Raw genomic sequence first — 22,161 nt, 5'->3', positions numbered from 1 at the left:
AATCCAAAAAAATATTTTATCAAAATTTTTGTATTTTAACTCCCTAAAGCTGTATCGCATCGCGAGAAGAGAGTGAAACGTTTTCCTATGCGCACAATAAGCTGCAAAGAAGCGACGCAAAATTCATCGCATCGCATATATTATGAAGCACTCTTAAATGAAAAACTAAAGGAATCTCCGACGGCCGATATGTGACGTCACATATCGCAACATCGCATAAGCAGCACACAATGATTGGATGACTAAACGCGATCTGCGATATTGTGATCTGCGATGTTGCGATCTGCGATGTTGCGATCTGCGATGAATGCGATCATCAATTCCTGTGATGATACATCTTGACGATGCGATCCTCGATACTGTGATGCGGGTCACAGAAATCACCCATCGCAAAATTTCCTCGGCACAGTATTCAAGGAAAGCTGTCTGTAGACCAAAATTGGGCACGCGCCTTAAAAGAAATTAATGATTGTACGCCAAAGTATCCAAGAAGGATTGTGTTGTGTTTTTCGAAGAGCCAGTTCATTATGGGTGTCATGATTATGAATTCATTAGAGCTTAAAGCTCTCATGTCAATCTTTTCATCATTACTCTTTTCCTTTGCGTAAACTGTAAGACAGCAAATAACATAAAGAAATGTGCAGGAAACATATAAGGAAAAGGGGAAAGCGTCAATGCTCGGAGAACAGAGAAGAGATGCCTTCAAAAACGGATGCCGCATGCAACAGGACCACAGATTCCAGAGTATCACTCAACAGATACTGATGTCAATAGGCCATCCAAAACTCAGAATCAAAGGCGCACAAAAGCAGCATGTTTGCAAAAGATCCTGAAGCTTATGCCCGGTAAAGCAAAAAGAAAGAAGGCGCTAAAGAGGGAAAACGCACAAGAAAAGCCCGGAACAAAGAACGTAGGCAGTTTTCAATATAGAAAATTGTTCAGAGAGCAAAGTCCCTAACTTATTCAGTCATTCGCAAGGCCGTAAACCGAAATAGAAAAAGCAAAATCAGTTTGAGAGAAATTTGGGTTATTACCAAGTATACACACAGTGAGTACACCGAGCGAGAGGAAGATTTTCGAAAATATCTTCTAGTTTGCCAGAAAGCAGTGCCAGCGCTTGTTATTTCTATTTTCGTAACTCAAACGAAAGGAGAAGACGACCAGCCGACTCTTCCCAGGAGAATGTTGCATGCTTACAGCACTAAGGAGCAAATATAGAAACGGTTAGGAATTAGATTCAATTTTTAGAAATAATTTTGCTTTAGTAGAAGGGCGGTCATTTAAAACCGTGTCCTAAATTTATGTAATTAAGATTAATTAGTTAGCAGTATTTAAACCCTTCTCAGGCATTTGGAGAAGGGTCCAGAAATTTGTCAAAAAACTTGTCCTCAGAACATGCGCTTTTGCACCCTCGGAGGGGGTTTTTGATGAATGGTTGGATCAAGATTTATCAATGTTTGCATTTGATATCTGCTACTGATGTTGCACTTTTGTACTCTTAGTAGATGTTAGAACAAGTAGAGATAAATCGTTGTTGCTTGAAGCTTATGAGTGGAACCAGTCATAAATGGTACTTTTATCTCTTGACCATTTCTGCTTATATTCTTAAAGTGATATACAGTTTTCAGTTGTTTATATGTTAATGCATGAATGTGTGGGTTACCATTTGGCACTTCTGTACGGTGGAGTCATTTATTTGTGTTTGATATATGAATAACTTACTATGCGATATGCTGTTCACAACTGTTTTGCTTAACTTTTTATGCAAAGTGGTTTATCTTAATTGATTTCTATTCTTGTGATAGCTGAATGATCTTTATTACCAGTTATTGTTCGAAATCTCTTTAGATCGCATAATAGAAGAAATACACCCCGGGTTAGCATAGATTAGATGTGTTGTTTCTCATTAGATTACAATAGCATAGAGTTAGTTTAGAAGTTTGAATTAAATTAGCTTTAAATACTCCTAGATCAGCATCATCCAACTCTACACACACACACACCCCTTAGATTGGGAAACTAGTCCCATTATCCCCAGTCGGACCCGCTATACCAAACAGATAAGGAGCTTCCAACCAAGGTCCGGACCGGGTGGGTATCCCCCGTGTTGTCGACCCGATTTTCGGGGCTTCAACAGGTTCATGTGAAGAAATTGTATAAGTTAGATATGGAGGATTTTGTTGCATTGAGCACAAAGGTGGAGAAGGTGGAGAACCAAAATGTCTGTGAAATTTGGCATAGAAGACTTGGCCATTTTCATTGTCGCGGTTCAAAGATTATGTAGTAGATAACCACAAGAATCCCTAAAGGAGCACTAGAGCATAAGGATACATGGAAAGGGTGTACCTTGGGGAAGTACACAAAAGCCACTTTCCATGATCAAGACAGAAAAGCACATGCAATGCTTGAAAGGATCCACTCTGATGTTTGTGGACCTTTCTCAATAGTCTCCACTATCAGGCACAAATATTTTGTCATTTTTATTGATGACCTCTCAGGGAAGTATTGGATCTTCTTTATGCGGAAGAAGGATGATACATTCTCCAAGTTTTGAGAGTTCAAGGCACTGGTCAAGAAAGAAGCAGAAAAGAAGGTGAAGGCTCTTTGGAGCGATAATGGACGTGAGTACATGTCAAATGAATTTAAAAATTTGTATGAAAAAGAAGGCATTCAATGACAGTTGATAGCACCTCACAACCTACAACAGGATGGAGTGGATGAGAAGAAGAGTTGTAGCATTGTGGAAGCAAAAAGGGTGATGTTGCATTACATGAGTATGCCTCTTCATTTGTGGGTTGAGGAATGCAACACAAAAATCTATTTACAGAACCAGAGTCCTCATCAGATTCTGGGCATGATTACACCATAGGAGGCTTTCTTAGGGAGAAAGTAAAATGTGTCACACTTCAAAATTTTTGGAGCCTCTGTTTACTGCCATGTCTCCAAAGACTCAAGGAAGAAGCTAGAGTCAACAACAAAATTGGGGGTATTGGTGGGTTTACACAGAAATTCCCCACAACTACCATGTGTACTTGCCATCCCTGAGAATGACAGCTGTGAAAAGGGATGTGAAATTTGATGAAGACAAATATGTGTGGTGTTCTCTTGAGAGGGAGCTTCAAATTCCACTAGAATAGGGAGATTTTAGCTCTAAAGGAGGAAGCTCGGGAAGTTGTGGAGAAACCGCAAATTGAGGAGAAGAGTGTGGATACAACCACTTATGTAGAGCCATCTAGAGAAGGCAAGAAAAGGAACAAGAAAGCTAAGAGACTAGTTTAGGCTGCAAGGGAGAATGTGGGTGCTCCTTCAAATGAGCGCAGACATAGAAATTCACTAGATCGGTACACTGGCTACATGGCTCTAATGACTGTGCTTATAGAGACTGATCCATCCTCTTTCGAAGAAGCAGTAAAGAAAGCTGCATGTCTTGATGCAATGGTGGAGGAGTACAAATCCATTGTAAACAGAATTTTTTGGGAAGTGGTCCCAATACAAATAGAAAAATTAGTCGTGGGTTTGAAAAGGATCTTCAAGGTGAAGCATGCAATAGAAGGAAGCATAGAAAATTAAAACAAAAAAAAATTGGCCAAGGGGTGCTTGTAGGTTGAAGGGATTTCTATGAGGAGACCTTTGCTCTTGTAGTAAGGTACTCATCCATTGTATCAATCCTTGCTATGGTTGTACAAATGGGGTGGAAGATCCACCAGATGGATGCGAAAACAACATTACTCAATGGAGTTACTGAGGAGGAGGTGTATATCAAGAAACCAGAAGGCTTCAAGACTTTTGATTAAGAGTCTCATGTGTGCAAACTCAAGCAAGCATTGTATGGTATCAAGTAAGCACCCCATGCTTTGCACACCAAGATCGATAGTTATCTCATCGGTTTGAAGCGGATGTAAACCTCTATCATATTTTAGTAGATTGATTATTGTATTATATGTTGATGACTTGATTTTGATTGGTGATGAGCAACTGATCAGATCTTACAAGGAGGACCATGCAAGAGAGTTTTAAATGAATGACATGGGTCTCATGTACTAATTGCTCAAATTAAAAGTATGACAAGGTGATGGGGAATGGATTGTCTCTCAGGGAAAGTATGCCAATGAGATGCTTCAGGGGTTCTGCATGGACAAATGCAAACCCATGGAGACACATCTAGCGAGAAACTCGAGGAAATTTTTTTTAGATCCTATATTAGGTTGGGCGGACCTACCTATGGTTTTGTGCATGGTTCTTGCACATGGTTTTGGAGGCGATGGTTTTCGATCCATGCTTTTGGACATGATGGTTTCGGTCCATGGTATTTGATGCTTCAACATGTATAAACATGTATTGTAACATTGAAAGGAACATAATGAAAAATCAATCTGGTAGTCTCAGTTTTGGCATCTAGGGGAAAATATCTGTGTATATGTGTTTTATGTGTTATGCTCTCGCATTGTTTATTTTTTGTGTTTTAGAATCCGTATGCAGGTAATTTATATAAAGGGTTAAAACCTACATTTGGTATCAGAGTTGTTTTGGCTTAAAGGGGACGCCTTTATTGCTGAGGGGTTTCGCTCAGGCCTGTGGTAGACCCTGTTCAGTGGGAGAACTGTGGGATCAATTCTGGTGGTGAAAGAATATGGCAAGCAGTGGAAAGATAGAGATCGAGAAATTTAATGGTCGGAGTTTTGAGTTGTGGAAACTCAAGATGGAGGATCTATTGGGGGATAAAGATCAGTGGATCACAGTAGATCCGGGTACTAAACTAACGAGAGTTTCTGATGAAGAATGGGAGAATTGGGATTGGAAGGCAAAGAGCACAATACGATTGTGTGTCTCAGATTCAGTATTGTTGAATGTATCAGGGGAAGCTACGACTAAGGCTTTGTGGGACAAGTTAGGGACTTTGTACCAATCTAAGTCTCTGGTGAATAAACTGTTCCTACAGAAAAAGATGTATAACCTGAGGATGAAAGATGGAGACTCAGTGACAAAGCATCTAAACGCATTTAATACTGTGGAAACTTAGCTATTATCTATTGATATTAAAATTTAAGATGAAGATAAGTGCACCAGTTTGTTGTGTTCTCTACTAGATTCATGGGATAGTCTGGTTATTGCAATAGTTAGCAATGCAACTGCCTTGCAATTTGATGAAATAGTCTCATCCTTGCTGACATAAGAGATGAGACAGAAAAATATGGAGAGCCATAATGGTGATGCCTTGTCTCTACGAGGACAGTCCCAGAATAGAAAAAAAAATAATTCAGCGAGTGGGAGATATAAATCTAGAGGGAGATCTAAATCTCCGGGAAAACCTGTAAAGGTAGTTTATTGGAAATGCGGAAAGGAAGGCACTACAAAAGGGAATGTAAATCTAAAGCTCTTGATAAAGGAAAGGGATCTGATGATGCTCCTTCTACAGAGGTAAAAACCACCTCAGATGAAGGTGGGGATGTTGACTTGGCTTCTTCAAGTACACATGTAGATCATGAGGCATGGTTGATTGACTCAGATGCATCCTTTCACTTCACTCCCCATAGAGAGTGGTTCTGCGAGTATGAGAAAAACAATGGTGATGATTTCCTTTCAGGGGATGATAGGATGGCTAGAATTGTTGGTCACGGAAAAGTAAAGTCGAAGTTTCAAGGTGAAAGGGTTAGAACACTTCTGGGTATTCTGCATATTCCTGAATTGGACAAAAATATGATTTCTGTATGTAAGTTGGATGATGTAGGCGTAAAAACAATGTTCAAGAAGGATACCTAGAAGATGGTTTAGGGAGCACTCGTATTGATGTGGGGAGTTCAAATTGGAACTTTGTACAAGCTGCAAGGTAGCACTATTGTTGATGGGTGCAACAGTTCTGTGGTTCCTAAAAGTGGAGCAGAAAATCGAGTGGTTGCTGGAGAAAAGACCATGATATGGCATCAAAGGCTTGGACATATTGAAGAGAAGGGCCTTCGAATACTTCATGGTAAAGGTATGGTAGAAGATATAACTAATAGCTCTCTAGATTTTGATTTCTGTGAAAATTGTGTATATGGGAAGCAGAATCGGTTGAGTTTCTCCTCTGGTGATAAGAGGGTGAAACAGATATTAGATCTTGTGCACAGTGATGTGTTTGGAGATGTGAAGGTTCCATAACTTGGTAAGTTTGTGTACTATGTATCATTTATAGATGAATTCTCAAGGAATACATGGATATATTTCCTTAAGAAGAAAACTGAAGTATTTGACAGGTATAAAGAATTTAAGGCTCTAGTGGAAAACAAGATAGAGAAGAAGATAAAGGTGTTGAGTTCAGATAACGGTGGATAGTTTTGTAGTAAGGAATTTGAAGAATTTTGTAAGAAGTGTGGTATAACACAGTAGAAGACTACTCCATATACACCTGAACAAAATGGAGTGCAGAAAGAATGAACAAGACATTGATGGAAAGGGAAAGAAGCATGCTCATTGGTGTCGGTCTAGGACAGGAATTCTAGGAAGAGGCGGTGGAGACTGCATGTTACCTAGTCAGCAGGTCACCTTCATGAGCGTCGGAGGATAAGACTCCACAAGAGGTATGGACTGGTAAGAAGTCCTCTCTTTCACATCTAAGGGTATTTGGATGTGATGCATACGTACATGTTCCAAAGGAGAAAAGAACAAATTTGGATAGTAAATCTGAAAGGTGCATCTTTATTGGGTATAAGGATGGTTTAAAGGGTTATAAGCTTAGGAAATGAATAAAAAGGAAGGTTGTGTACAGCCGAGACATGGTTTTCAGAGAGGTTAAAGATGTTATTAAACATGAAATCCAACAAAATTAACCTGAGAAGATAGAGTTTGATCTAAAGGAGGAAGAATCAAACTCTACAGCAGAAGAGGAATCAGAAGATGAAAAGCCACAAACTTCAGGTGTGAGAAGATCAGTTTGAGAAAGGAGGCAGCCAGAAAGGTATAGTCCATCGGCTTTTTGTTCAAATTTTGCTTTGTCTATTACTGATGATGATCCCGGAACTGTGAAGGAAGCAGTAGATTCAGAGATGGAAAACTCTACAAAGAGGCCATGGTTGATGAAATCGCATCTTTGCACAAAAATATGGCATGGGATCTGGTGGAGTTTCTGGATGGAAGGAAACCAATTGGAAGCAAATGGGTGTTCAATAAGAAGACAAATGCAAATGGAAAGGTGGAGAAATATAAAGCTCAGTTGGTAGCAAAAGGTTATTCCCAAGTGCCAGGAATTGATTTTGGTGATATTTTTTCTCCTATTGCCAACGCAGCTTCTATTAGATTACTTTTATGTGTTGTTGCCGCTTTTTATTTTAAGGTAGAATAGATGGATGTGAAGACAACATTTCTTCACAGGGATCTTGAAGAGGAAATCTACATGTAGCAACCTGAAGGCTTTGCAGTGAAGGGTAAGAACAAGTTAAATAAGTCTCTGTATGGTTTAAACCGTCACCAAGGATGTGGTATCAGAAATTTGATACATTTATATGGGGACTATGCTTCAACAGAAGCAAAGAAGATCACTGTGTTTATTTTAAATTAATTGGTGGCCGTGTTACTTATCTAGTCTCGTATGTGGATGATATGTTGCTAGTTGGAAATGACAAACAAATTATCTAGGATTTGAAGACCCAATTGTCCTCCAAATTCGACATGAAAGATATTGGTGCTCAAAACTGTATTTTGGGCATGGAAATTAAAAGAGATTGGGCAAAGAGGAAGCTCTTGTTAAACCAGAGAAAGTATGTTGAGACAATATTGTAGAGGTTTAATATGTAGGACAGTAAACCGGTAAACGTTCATATTCCTATAGGTGTAAAGTTATTTGCTGAACAGTGTCCCAAGACACAGAAAGAGGAAGAGGACATGTCCCGTGTTCCATATGCAAGTGCAGTCAGTAGCCTAATGTATGTGATGGTATGTACTAGACTAGACGTTGCACATCCAGTGGGAGCATTGAGCAAGTTTATGTCAAAACCAGGAAAGGAGCATTGGACAACAGTGAAGTGGGTTTTCAGGTATTTTTGTGGCACTAGTGATTATGGTTTGTGCTATCAAGGAAGACCATGATTGGACAAAATTTTGGATATCCATGGCTTTGTTGATGTAGACTCGTCTGGAGATCTAGATCAGAGAAGATCTACAAGTGGGTATGTGTTTAACCTATTTGGAGGTGCAGTTAGCTGGATGAGTAAGAAATAATCTGTAGTGGCATTATCAACTACAGAGGCAGAATACATGGCAACCACTTATGCAAGCAAGGAAGCAGTTTGGCTGTAGAGATTGTGTTCAAGTATGGGGTTAGTACAGGGAGCTATAAGGATAGACTGTGATAGCCAAAGTGCAATTTTCTTGGTAAAGAACCCTGCTCATCATTTAAAGACAAAGCACATTGATGTTCAGTATGACTTTATGAGGGCTATGATAGAGGACAAAAAGGCATTGTTGGTAAAGATGCACACACTGGAGAATACTGCAGATGAATTGACAAAATATGTGAGCTTTGAAAAGTTCTCTGGGTGTAGAGAAACAATGGGCATTTCAGGGCTGGATAAATGACTAAGCTCTCCTGTGGCCCCCTGTGGAAAGAAAACAACAAGTGGGAGAATGTTGGGTTATGTTATATTCATCCACGACTAGCCTATGTAGTTAACCAGGGGGTTAAGGGGGGGAGGATTCCCCCCCCTGTCTAGGGGTTTGAGGGGGGGAAGATTCCCCCCCCTGTCTACCCGCCCCCCTCTACAAGGTTCGTGGTAGTGCCCTGAGGAAATTTTTTTAGACATTATATTAGGTTGGGCGGACCTACCTATGGTTTTGTGCATGGTTTGCACACATACTTTTAGACGCGATGGTTTTTGGTCCATGGTTTTGGACACGATGGTTTTCAGTCCATGGTTTTGGATGCTTCGGCATGTATAATTATGTATTTTAACATTGAAAGGAACATAATGAAAAATGAATCTGTTATTCCCAGTTTTGGGATCTCGGGAAGCTCTTTGTGTATATGTGTTTTATGTGTTATGCTCTCACATTGTTTATTTTCTATGTTTTAAAATTTGTATGCAGGTAATTTATGTATGGGGTTAAAACCTACACAGGATGCCACTTCAGGTGAGGAAGTGGATGTTACTATTTATTGGTAGTTGGTGGGTTCACTGATGTATCTTGTGAACACATTGCTACATATGTACTATGTAGTCAAATAGTTGAGCCAAGCTATGGTAAATATTCAATTAACTAGAGTAGCACTGGTGGAGTTCATTAGTGTGAGCATTGACTGTTAACTCGCTATTAGTTCTCTCAATCAGTTTGAGAACTAACTTAACTGAACTGACTTGTGAAACTGAGTCTTCTATTTTACAACTCACAATTATCTCACGCTGGACTCCTACAAAGTAGTTAGAACATATACATAACTTCCAAAAGACTTCCAACTCAAATTTCCTAAGTTAGGTAAGTTTAATAAACTTAATTTAACTATTTTAAGTTTCTATAAGAATAGAATTAAAATTTAATTCACAGTTTAATTCAAGGACAAATTAAACTAGAATTTCTTGTTTCCATTTGTCAACAAGACTTGATACACGGCTCTAATGACTTATATTGTAGAGACTGAGCCATCCTATTTTGAGGAAGTAGTTGAGCAACTAGTTTGGGTTGATGCAACGGTGGAAGAGTACAAATCCATCATGAAGAACAATGTTTGGGAAATGGTCCAATGACTGGTAGATAAATCATTTGTGGGTTCGAGATGGATCTTCAAGGTTGAGCATGCAACATCCAAAAGCATAGAGAGGTATAAGGCCATATTTTTCACCAAAGGATTCTCTCAAGTTGAGGGAATTGACTATGAGGAAATATTTTCTCTCGTAACAATGTATTCATTCGTTAGATCAATTCTTACACTACCTACACAGATGGGTTGGAAGATCCATCAAGTGGATGTAAAAACAACATTTCTCAATGGGGTTATTGAGGAGGTAGTGTACATTGAGAAACTAGAAGGTTTTGAGACATTTTATTGGGAGTCTCATGTGTGCAAACTGAAGCAAGCATTGTACGGTCTCAAACAGGCACCTTGAGCTTAGTACATGAGGATCAACAGTTACCTCACTGGATTAGGCTTCCCCAAAAGTGAAGTAGATGCGAACCTCTATAATATTTTGGTAGAAGGTAAATATATTATCATTGTTTTATATGTTGATAATTGAATATTGATAGGTCATGAGTAGTTGGTCAAATCTTACGAGGAGGACCTTTGCAAGGGAATTTGAGATGAAAGACATGGGTCTCATGCACAACTTCCTTGGGCTAGAAGTATGGCAATGTGATGGGGAATTGTTTGTGTCTCCAGGCAAGTATTCCATTGAGATACTATAGAGGTTTAACATGGAGAGTTGTAAGACTGGTCATCGAGGCACTTTTAGCCACCAATAAGAGGAAGGAGGATGCTACTTCAGGTGAAGAGGTCGATGCTACCATTTACAGTAGCTAGTGGGTTTGCTAAGATATCTTGTGAGCACGCGACCAGATATGTGCTATGTAGTAAACCAGTTGATCCAAGATATGGTTAGGCCGACCAAATTATAGCAGAAGGTAGAAAAGCATGTCTTATGGTACCTCACATGAATTACTCAGTATGGATTATGGTATTCATAGACAGAGGGTGTGAAGCTGTGTGGCTTCACAAATTCATATTGGGCAGGGACTCCATCTAACCGAAAGAGTACATCAGGTGGAATTTTCAATGCGGGGTCCGTAGTTGTTTCTTTATACAACAAGAAGTAGAGGTCTGTGGCACTTAGCTTGGCAGAAGCAGAATACATGGATGCAAGTCAAGAAACATGTGAGGTGATCTGGTTGAGAAAGATACTTGTGGGACTCTTTGGTCAAGAGATGGATCCTATTGTGATCTATTATGATAATCAGAGTTGGAATAAGGTCTCAACGAATCTTGTATTTCACAATTTATCGAAGCATATAGATATTTGGTGTCATCATTTACGAAACTATATGTAGATGTGGATAATGTTTCTACAATACATTCTGATAGAGGAACAAGATGTTGACATATTCACAAAGGCATTGTCAAGAAGGAAGCTCAAATTCCACTGTTGTTGGATAGGGGTGGTTGAAAATCCCTTTCTTGCCAAGAGGGAGTGTTAAGAAGTGTAGCAAGAAAGTCTCAATTTGACTTTGCCTTGGTCAAATTGAGAAAATTCAAATTTCCACATCAACAGACAACTTAGAGGTAGTTAACTAAGGTGACATGGCTTTTGTCACTCAGTTACCTCAGTAAATTTGAGTTAGAGGGTTTGGAGTCTAGTTATGCATGTGTGATTTCTAATTTGTAGCAATACAATCGATTTATTTCTAGTTATATTCAATTATAATTGTTCTAACTATTGATATAACTAGTTGGAGGTGAGTTGTTCACTGGGATAACAATGTAACTCAGTGATAATCTAGTTAACTGATTGATCAAAAATAGTTATTGAATTCATAGAATTTGAGTTTCCCGGCTGTGGTGGAGATTTCAAGGTAGTGTAACACCAATTATAGACTAGTCTTGAGTGTACAGGTGTTTCATGCAGTTAGAGGATCAGCCTTGGTAATTGCACAATCAATTGGAGGAAAAATCCTAAAACATTGGGGCCTAATTCTTCAAGATTTACATAAGGGAATAGGTGCTCAAGAAAAGGTAGAAAATGACTAAGTCTGGGACAAAGATTCTCATTGAGCAGAGATGTAGGTTATTCACTTGTAGGTTGTGCTTAGAGTGAGAAAGAAATTGCAATACATTCTCTATTCATCTGATTAATGCAAGTAGGCTTAAGGGGTTTTTACTAGTTGGTTTCCCCTATACAAATCCATGTACTTGTGTGTGTGATTGCTGCATGTTTGCAAATTTTGTTCTAAATTGTAAATTAATCTCTACATATCAGTAGAGTATAGTTGTGTCTCTTGATTTAGATTAAATTTCTTGAGCAGTTGTAATTATATTCCCATATTTCTAGACTAACGTTTGTTACATTGTTGGGTTTATGCTAATTTACAATAACATCAACTTTGGATGGATCAGTCTTCAATTCACCACCTCCTACAATATGACCCAAATAAACCAAAGAGGTTTTCCCAACTTCACATTTAGACATCTTCAAATACAAATTTTCCTTTTTCAATACATCTAAAACTTGCTTTACATGCTTGACATGCTCTTCACGTGTCTTACTAGAAATTAGAATATCAGCTAAGTATACTATGAAAAAATCATCAAGGAATGGTCACAATACATCATTCATAACTCTAATGAACATGGAAGGTGCATTGCAAATTCGAAATGACATAACTAAGAATTCCAAAAAACATTGATTTTCCTTGAAATATTTTTTCCAAATATCATCTTCCACAACCCTTATCTAATGATCAATGCTTCTCAAATATAACTTAGTAAAATAAATAACATCATTTAACTAATCTAGCAAATCATCAATGTGAGGAAGAGGATAGCGATTATTTACCATGATCTTGTTCAAAGAATGGAAATCTACACACATGCACCATGTACCACCTTTCATTGGAACCAAAATAATAACAGACTGACAAGGAGATGTACTAGGTCTGATGACCCCTTTGCTAAGAAATTCTTGAATTTGCTTCTTGATTTCTACATTCTCCAAAACTGACAATTTATACATGTTAATATATGGAAGTGGTGCATCCTACTGCAATTGAATCTCATGTTGGATTCCTCTTTTTGGAGGTAACCCTTCAGGTTCCTGAAACAACTTGTGATAAGTGTTAACAGCTTCAAACAATTCATGCTTGTGTTTAGAATCACATCCCATGAAAGTTTTAGATTCAACAATATCTTTAGCTTTAATCATCAACAACAAAAAATTATTACTAGCATTTATAATCCTTTTCATTTTACCAACACTAACAAGAGATAAATTCATCTTCTTGCAACTTCCTTTAACAATATACTCAACTCCGTCTTTGAAAAAATGATATTTTTTCTCATGAAAATAAAATATGGATTTTCAGCCATATAAGTATGGACTCCGTAAAACAAACCCACAAATATTAAGTGGCACAACATCAAGATTTACCTCATCTATAAAATTAGTAGTGATCGTGAATTTGACTTTACATTTTCTTGTCAATTGTAATTTGGCATCATCGCATACCCAACCCAAAGGGTAAGGTTTTGCATGAGGTGTAGTTTCTAAATTAAGTTTCTTGACAATTGCTTCAGAGATAATATTGACTTGAGATCAAATATCAAATAATGTATCAACCTTGGTATGTTTTGTAATGACCATCATATCGAAAAGCTCACTTATTTATTTATGATTTTGAGATTCAATAGGCTTACTAGAAGAACTAATACTTGCATTAGAAGCTATACCTTTGAATCCCATGATTGTGATTTTGGTTTCATCACCTGAATCAAATCCTAGATCTTCTTGACTTGTACCAACATTCTTTTATTTCTCCTTGCTATTGAGCCTCTTTGGTCTCAAATCTAGATGCAATTTCCAACATTAGCCTTCATCATGGCCATCTTTTGAAAAAAATTTACAAGTAGGTTTCTCTCCCCCTTTCTTGACAGTAGCATTCTTATTTAATTTGCCTTTACATTTCTCCTTTTCTTTGTCTCGAGATTTAAAGGGTTTTTTGTTGGACTATTGAGGAACATTCTTGCCTCTTGATTCTAAATGAGTTGACTGAAAACATACTTCATCTAGATTGGTGGGATTAAACACAAGTATAGTATGCCTCAAATAACTATGTAATCCACCTATATACTTAAGGAGAGTATCTTGTGAGGTTAAATCAACACCCAAGATTAAATCTCTTCTTCTAAATTCTTGTGTGTAACTTTGGACACTCTAACCTTTGGCGTATCTAAAATTTTGCCAATCCATATTTATTTTTTCATATAAACTAATGGATAAAATTTCCTTCTTAATGCAACTATAAAATCATTCCAAGAAGAGATAATTTTACCACTTTTCTTCAAACCTTCTTGAGATTTTGCCTCCCACCAGATGAGAGTTGCACCTTCCAACTGAAGAGAAGCAAATTGGATCTTTGTGACATCATCATCAATCCTTTGAATCCTGCAATAGACCTCAATTTGATGAACCCAGTTATCCAATTTTTTCTCTTAATTCCCGCATTGTACATAGGCAATTCAAACTTGACGTCAAGATTAATCAAAGGAGACTTATCATGTCCTCTTGAAGATGTAGGAGGAGTAGGTCTATGGGATGAAGGATATGTAGAGGGAGGTGAGGATGGAGGTGTAGATGGAGGTGAAGGAGGAGGAAGAGGTAGAGGCTTTCTGTCATTACCACCATTACCATTTGGTTTGTTAGAAACTTCTCCTTGCAACCTTATTGTTCTCTCATTATACAACACTTTTACCATCTCAGTTATAAAATCTCTCTCATCCTTAGACATGAGCTCTTGTCCTTGTCCTTCTTCATGTGTGTGACTTGTGGAGTTTGCGACCCTCTTGAGCCAATTTGAGGGTTTAGTTCTTCAAGTGATCCTTTTCCTCTTCTCAATTTAAGCATTGTAAGCATTCAAAAAACCATGCAAATTCTCAAACCTTCACAAAAACCATGCTCTTATAACAAACTGATCCAAAATTAAAAAAATGTAGTTTTCATACTATGTTTTGCAATCTAGTTTATGTCCTTTAGGCAATGCAACGTGATTGTAAAAGAACACAAAATAAAGTATATTATGTATATCTTTAACAACTGTGAAAAGGGATGTGAAATTTGATGAAGACAAATATGTGTGGTGTTCTCTTGAAAGGGAGCTTCAAATTCCACCAGAATAGGGAGATTTAGCTCTAAAGGAGGAAGCTCGGGAAGTTGTGGAGAAACCACAAAATGAGGAGAAGAGAGTGGAGACAACCACTTATGCAGAACCATCTAGAGAAGGCAAGAAAAGGACCAAGAAAGCTAAGAGACTAGTTTAGGCTGCAAGGGGTGGGTGCTCCTTCAAATGAGCGCAGACATAGAAGTTCACTAGATCGGTACACTGGTTACATTGCTCTAATGACTGTGCTTATAGAGACTGATCCATCCTCTTTCGAAGCAGCAGTAAAGAAAGTTGTATGTCTTGATGCAATGGTGGAGGAGTACAAATCCATTGTAAATAGAATTTTTTGGGAAGTGTTCCCAATACAAATAGAAAAATTAGTCGTGGGTTTGAAAAGGATCTTCAAGGTGAAGCATGCAATAGAAGGAAGCATAGAAAATTAAAACAAAAAAAAATTGGCCAAGGGGTACTTGTAGGTTGAAGGGATTTCTATGAGGAGACCTTTGGTCTTGTAGTAAGGTATTCATCCATTGTATCAATCCTTGCTATGGTTGTACAAATGGGGTGGAAGATCCACCAGATGGATGTGAAAACAACATTCCTCAATGGAGTTACTGAGGAGGAGGTGTATATCAAGAAACCAAAAGGCTTCGAGACTTTTGATTAAGATTCTCATGTGTGCAAACTCAAGCAAGCATTGTATGGTCTCAAGTAAGCACCCCATGCTTTGCACACCAAGATCGATAGTTATCTCACCGGTTTGAAGCGGATGTAAACCTCTATCATATTTTGGTAGATTGATTATTGTCTTATATGTTGATGACTTGATTTTGATTGGTGATGAGCAACTGATCAGATCTTACAAGGAGGACCATGCAAGAGATTTTTAAATGAATGACATGGGTCTCATGCACTAATTGCTCAAATTGAAAGTATGACAAGGTGATGGGGAATGGTTTGTATCTCAGGGAAAGTATGCCAATGAGATACTTCAGGGGTTCTGCATGGACAAATGCAAACCCATGGAGACACATCTAGCGAGAAACTTGAGGAAATTTTTTTTAGATCCTATATTAGGTTGGGCAGACCTACCTATGGTTTTGCGCATGGTTCTTGCACATGGTTTTGGAGGTGATGGTTTTCGGTCCATGCTTTTGGACATGATGGTTTCGGTCCATGGTATTTGATGCTTCAGCATGTATAAATATGTATTGTAACATTGAAAGGAACATAATGAAAAATCAATCTGGTAGTCTCGGTTTTGGGATCTAGGGGAAACTCTCTGTGTATATGTGTTTTATGTGTTATGCTCTCGCATTGTTTATATTCTATGTTTTATAATTTGTATGCAGGGAATTTCTATACGGGGTTAAAACCTATATTTGGTATCAGAGTTGTTTTGGCTTAAAGGGGATGCCTTTATTGCTGAGGGGTTTCGCTCAGGCTCGTGGTAGATACTATTCAATGGGAGAACTGCGGGATCAATTCTGGTGGTGAAAGAATATGGAAAGCAGTGGAAAGATAGAGATCGAGAAATTTAATGGTCAGAGTTTTGAGTTGTGGAAACTCAAGATGGAGGATCTATTGGAGGATAAAGATCAGTGGATCATAGTAGATTCGAGTACTAAACTAACGAGAGTTTCTGATGAAGAATGGGAGAAGTTGGATTGGAAGGCAAAGAGAACAATACGATTGTGTGTCTCAGATTCAGTATTGTTGAATGTATCAGGGGAAGCTACGGCTAAGGCTTTGTGGGACAAGATAGGGACTTTGTACTAATCTAAGTCTCTGGTGAATAAACTGTTCCTACGAAAAAAGCTGTATAACCTGAGGATGAAAGATGGAGACTCAGTGACAAAGCATCTGAACGCATTTAATATTGTGGAAACTTAGCTATTATCTATTGATATTAAAATTTAAGATGAAGATAAGTGCATCAGTTTGTTGTGTTCTCTACCAGATTCATGGGATAGTGTGGTTATTGCAATAGTTAGCAATGCAACTGCCTTGAAATTTGATGAAATAGTCTCATCCTTGCTGACATAAGAGATGAAACAGAAAAATATGGAGAGCCATAATGGTGATGCCTTGTCTCTATGAGGACAGTCCCAGAATAGAAACAAAAATAAGTCATCGAGTGGGAGATATAAATCTAGAGGGGGATCTAAATCTCTGGGAAAACCTGTAATGGTAGTTTGTTGGAAATGCGGAAAGGAAGGCACTACAAAAGGGAATGTAAATCTAAAGCTCTTGATAAAGGAAAGGGATCTGATGATGCTCCTTCTGCAGAGGTAAAAACCACCTCAGATGAAGGTGGGGATGTTGACTTGGCTTCTTCAAGTACACATGTAGATCATGAGGCATGGTTGATTGACTCAGATGCATCCTTTCACTTCACTCCCCATAGAGAGTGGTTCTGCGAGTATGAGAAAAACAATGGTGATGATTTCCTTTCAGGGGATGATAGGATGGCTAGAATTGTTGGTCACGGAAAAGTAAAGTCGAAGTTTCAAGGTGAAAGGGTTAGAACACTTCTGGGTATTCTGCATATTCCTGAATTGGACAAAAATATGATTTCTGTATGTAAGTTGGATGATGTAGGCGTAAAAACAATGTTCAAGAAGGATACCTAGAAGATGGTTTAGGGAGCACTCGTATTGATGTGGGGAGTTCAAATTGGAACTTTGTACAAGCTGCAAGGTAGCACTATTGTTGATGGGTGCAACAGTTCTGTGGTTCCTAAAAGTGGAGCAGAAAATCGAGTGGTTGCTGGAGAAAAGACCATGATATGGCATCAAAGGCTTGGACATATTGAAGAGAAGGGCCTTCGAATACTTCATGGTAAAGGTATGGTAGAAGATATAACTAATAGCTCTCTAGATTTTGATTTCTGTGAAAATTGTGTATATGGGAAGCAGAATCGGTTGAGTTTCTCCTCTGGTGATAAGAGGGTGAAACAGATATTAGATCTTGTGCACAGTGATGTGTTTGGAGATGTGAAGGTTCCATAACTTGGTAAGTTTGTGTACTATGTATCATTTATAGATGAATTCTCAAGGAATACATGGATATATTTCCTTAAGAAGAAAACTGAAGTATTTGACAGGTATAAAGAATTTAAGGCTCTAGTGGAAAACAAGATAGAGAAGAAGATAAAGGTGTTGAGTTCAGATAACGGTGGATAGTTTTGTAGTAAGGAATTTGAAGAATTTTGTAAGAAGTGTGGTATAACACAGTAGAAGACTACTCCATATACACCTGAACAAAATGGAGTGCAGAAAGAATGAACAAGACATTGATGGAAAGGGAAAGAAGCATGCTCATTGGTGTCGGTCTAGGACAGGAATTCTAGGAAGAGGCGGTGGAGACTGCATGTTACCTAGTCAGCAGGTCACCTTCATGAGCGTCGGAGGATAAGACTCCACAAGAGGTATGGACTGGTAAGAAGTCCTCTCTTTCACATCTGAGGGTATTTGGATGTGATGCATACGTACATGTTCCAAAGGAGAAAAGAACAAATTTGGATAGTAAATCTGAAAGGTGCATCTTTATTGGGTATAAGGATGGTTTAAAGGGTTATAAGCTTAGGAAATGAATAAAAAGGAAGGTTGTGTACAACCAAGATGTGGTTTTTAGAGACGTTAAAGATGTTATTAAACATGAAGTCCAACAAAAGGAACCTGAGAAGATAGAGTTTGATCTAAAGGAGGAAGAATCAAACTCTACAGCAGAAGAGGGATCAGAAGATGAAAAGCCACAAACTCCAGGTGTGAGCAGATGAGTTTGAGAAAGGAGGCAGCCAGAAAGGTATAGTCCATCTACTTTTTGTTCAAATTTTGCTTTGTCTATTACTGATGATGATGCCGGAACTGTGAAGGAAGCAGTAGATTCAGAGGATGGAAAACTCTGGAAAGAGGCCATGGTTGATGAAATGGCATCTTTGCACAAAAATATGGCATGGGATATGGTGGAGTTTCCGGCTGGAAGGAAACCGATTGGCAGCAAATGGGTGTTCAATAAGAAGACAAATGCAGATGGAAAGGTGGAGAAATATAAAGCTCGGTTGGTAGCAAAAGGTTATTCCCAAGTGCCAGGAATTTATTTTGGTGATATTTTTTCTCCTATTGCCAACATAGCTTCTATTAGATTACTTTTATGTGTTGTTGCCACTTTTTATTTTGAGGTAGAATATATGGATGTGAAAACAACATTTCTTCACAGGGATCTGGAAGAGGAAATCTACATGGAGCAACTTGAAGGCTTTGCAGTGAAGGGTAAGAACAAGTTAAATAAGTCTCTGTATGGTTTAAACCATCACCAAGGATGTGGTATCAGAAATTTGATACGTTTATATGGGGACTATGCTTCACCAGAAGCAAAGAAGATCACTGTGTTTATTTTAAATTAATTGGTGGCCGTGTTATTTATCTAGTCTTGTATGTGGATGATATGTTGCTAGTTGGAAATGACAAACAAATTATCCAGGATTTGAAGACCCAATTGTCCTCCAAATTTGACATGAAAGATATTGGTGCTGCAAACTATATTTTGAGCATGGAAATTAAAAGAGATTGGGCAAAGAGGAAGATCTTGTTAAACCAGAGAAAGTATGTTGAGACAATATTGCAGAGGTTTAATATGTAGGATAGTAAACCGGTAAACGTTCATATTCCTGTAGGTGTAAAGTTATCTACTGAACAATGTCCCAAGACACAAGAAGAGGAAGAGGACATGTCCCGTGTTCCATATGCAAGTGCAGTCAGTAGCCTGATGTATGTGATGGTATGTACTAGACCAGACGTTGCACATCCAGTGGGAGCATTGAGCAAGTTTATGTCAAAATCAGGAAAGGAGCATTGGACAACAGTGAAGCAGGTTTTCAGGTATTTATGTGGCACTAGTGATTATGGTTTGTGCTACCAAGGAAGACCATGCTTGGACAAAGTTTTGGACATCCATGGCTTTGTTGATGTAGACTCGTCTGGAGATCTGGATCAGAGAAGATCTACAAGTGGGTACGTGTTTAACCTATTTGGAGGTGCAGTTAGCTGGATGAGTAAGAAACAATCTGTAGTGACATTATCAACTACAGAGGCAGAATACATGGCAACCACTCATTAAAGCAAGGAAGCAGTTTGGTTGTAGAGATTGTGTTCAAGTATGGGGTTAGTACAGGGAGCTATAAGGATAGACTGTGATAGCCAAAGTGCAATTTTCTTGGTAAAGAACCCTGCTCATCATTTAAAGACAAAGAAAATTGATGTTCAGTATGACTTTATGAGGGATATGATAGAAGACAAAAAGGCATTACTGGTAAAGGTGCAAAATTTGGAGAATACTGCAGATGAATTGAAAAAATATGTGAGCTTTGAAAAGTTCTCTGGGTGTAGAGAAACAATGGGCATTTCAGGGCTGGATAAATGACTAAGCTCTCTTGTGGCCCCCTGTGGAAAGAAAACAACAAGTGGGAGAATGTTGGGTTATGTTATATTCTTCCACGACTAGCCTATGTAGTTAACCAGGGGGTTAAAGGGGGGAAGATGCCCCCCTGTCTAGGGGTTTGAGGGTGGCGGGTAGCCCCCCTCTACAAGGTCCATGGTAGTGCCCCGGGGAAATTTTTTTAGACATTATATTAGGTTGGGCGGACCTACCTATGGTTTTGTGCATGGTTTTCACACATAATTTTGGACGCGATGGTTTTTGGTCCATGGTTTTGGACACGATGGTTTTCAGTCCATGGTTTTGGATGCTTCGGCATGTATAATTATGTATTTTAACATTGAAAGGAACATAATGAAAAATGAATCTGGTAGTCCCATTTTTGGGATCTAGGGAAGCTCTCTGTGTATATGTGTTTTATGTGTTATGCTCTCACATTGTTTATTTTCTATGTTTTAAAATTTGTATGTAGGTAATTTATGTATGGGGTTAAAACCTACAGAGGATGCCACTTCGGGTGAGGAAGTGGATGCTGCTATTTACCGGTAGTTGGTGGGTTCACTGATGTATCTTGTGAACACATTGCTACATATGCACTATGTAGTCAAATAGTTGAGCCAAGCTATGGTTAGGACAACCAAAGTATTTTTGAGGGAAGCTAAGCATGTTATATGGTACCATAGAGGCATTGCCTGGTTTGGACTATGGTACAAACAGACATAGGGAGTGAAGTTGTGTGGCTTCATAGATGCAGATTGGGTGAGGATTCCATTAGACCAAAAGAGTACATCAGGTGGAATTTTCAGTGTTGGGTCCACATTGGTTTCTTGGTAAAATAGGAAGTAAAGATCTATGGCACTCAGCTTGGTAGAAGAAAAATACATGGCTACAATTCAAGCAGAATGTGAGGTGATCTGGATGAGAAAGATACTTGTTGGATTTTTTGGTTAGATGATGGATCCAACTGTGATCTACTGTGATAATGAGAGTTGCATTAATCTCTTTGGAAATATTGTTCTTCATGATAGATCCAAGCATATAGATATCTAGTATTTCCATTTACGAGATTGTGTGTAGAGGCGAATAATGTTGTTATAGTACATTCCAACAAAGGAACAAGATGCTAATATTTTGACGAAGGCCTTGTCAAGAGGGAAGTTCAATCTCTACAAGTGCAGGATAGGGGTGGTTGATAATCTCTTTCTTGTTCAGAGGGAGTGTTGAAAATGCAGAAATATTATATTAGTTTGACTTTTCCTTGGTCAAACTAGAGAAGATTCAAATTTCTATTTCAATAGAAATATTGGAGGTAGTTAACTGAGGTGACATGGAACTTGTCACTCAGTTAACTCAGTTAATTTAAGTTGGGGAAGCTTGAGTTCAACCCAATATGAATGATTGCTAATTTGTAGAAATCTATTTCAGTTATATTGAGTTATGTTCCATTAAACTAGTTCTAATTGTTAGAGGAACTTGTGGAGGTCAAGTTTTGGAAGTGAAACCTCAACCACACTTAGTAATCAACCAGTTAAATAATCAATCATCACAAAAAAATTGGTTCATGTAGAGAATTTGAGTTACCCTATTGAGATGGAGATTCCATGGCATTGTACTATCAATCGTAGACTATTCCCATGTGTACAGGAAGTGCATGGAGTTAGAGGAAGGACCTAGAGGAATTGTGTAATCCAATTGAGGGAATTTCCTAAAAAATAGGGGCTAATTTCTTGAAGGAAAAGTGCAAGAAAATAGGAGCTTGGAGGGCTTGAAAATTGGCTAGGTATTGGCCAAAGTTAGTTAGTTAGGCAGAGAGATAGACTATACACTTGTAGGTTGTGCTTAGGCTTGAGAAAACATATCTATTCATCTTTATTCTTTATTAATACAATA

The sequence above is a fragment of the Pinus tabuliformis genome, chromosome 7 (genome assembly GCF_031772625.1).
Source record: "Pinus tabuliformis cultivar Carrire ecotype Pingquan chromosome 7, CPIR1, whole genome shotgun sequence".
Lineage (NCBI taxonomy): Eukaryota > Viridiplantae > Streptophyta > Pinopsida > Pinales > Pinaceae > Pinus > Pinus tabuliformis.
The sequence above is the reverse complement of the archived record's forward strand: the minus strand, read 5'-3'. Positions refer to the sequence as shown.